We start from the raw sequence: 1,331 nt of genomic DNA on the forward strand, positions 1-1,331 counted from the left end.
CCCCCCTCACACACACCATCCCCCCACTCTCTCTCTCACACACACACATACCACTCTCTCTTACAGACACACAAACATCCCTTTCTCTCTCTCTCTCTCTCACACACACACCCCTCTCTCTCACACACAAACACACCCCCTTCTCTCTCACACATGCAGATACGAATCCCTCTCTCTGTCACAGACACAAACACACATGTCTCTCACACACATTTCTCTCTCTCATACACACACATCCCTCTCTCTTCCTCTCTCTCATACATAAACAACTCCCTCTCTCTCTTTCTCACAGATACACACACATCCCTCTCTCTTCTTCTCTCTCACTCTCACATGCCCCTCTCTCTCACTCACACAAACACACACCTCTCTCTTACACACACAAACACACACACATCCCTCTCTCTCTCTCTCTCACACACACACACAAATCCCTCTCTCACAGACATACACACATTCCTCCCTCTCTCTCACACACAAACACACAAAAATCACTTCCTCACACACACACATCTCTTTCACACACACACATCACTTCATCTCTTTCACTCTCACACACACCCCTCTCTCACACACACATCCCTCCCTCTCTCACACAAACACACACAAATCTCACACACAGACACATCTCTCTCACACACACACACATCCCTCTATTTTTCTCTCTCACACCCTGCCTCACACACAACATCCCCCACTCTCTCTCTCTCTCTGTCACACACACACACACACACCTCTCTTTCCCTCTCTCTCTCAGACACATACCTCCCTGTCTCTCTCTCTCACACTCTCTCTCACACACACACACCCCCCTCTCTCTCTTTCTCACAGACACAGACATCCCTCTATCTCTCTCTCACACACACATCCATATCTCTCTCACACACATTTCTGTCTCTCACACACATCTGTTTCTCACTGTCTCACACACACCCCGTCTCTCTCTCTCTCACACACACACACATACAAATCCCTCTGTCACAGACACAAACACACATGTGTCTCTCACACACACATCCCTCTCTCACACACACACTAATACCTCTCTCTGTCACAGACACAGACACACATCTTTCTCACAAACATTTCTCTCTCTCATACACACACAACCCTCTCTCTCTCACACACACCCCTCTCTCTCTCACAGATGCACACACATCCCTCTCTCTATCACACACACACAGCTCTCTCAGACACACACCCACCTCTCTCACAAACACACATATGTCTCTCTCACACACAAACACACACATCCCTCTCTCTCTCTCTCGCACACACGCTCCGCTCTCTCTCACAGACACACACACATCCCTCTCTCTTTTTCTCTCTCA

Source organism: Oryctolagus cuniculus, chromosome X (genome assembly GCF_051225735.1).
Source record: "Oryctolagus cuniculus isolate XC-2025 breed Fujian yellow rabbit chromosome X, ASM5122573v1, whole genome shotgun sequence".
Taxonomy (NCBI): Eukaryota; Metazoa; Chordata; class Mammalia; order Lagomorpha; family Leporidae; genus Oryctolagus; species Oryctolagus cuniculus.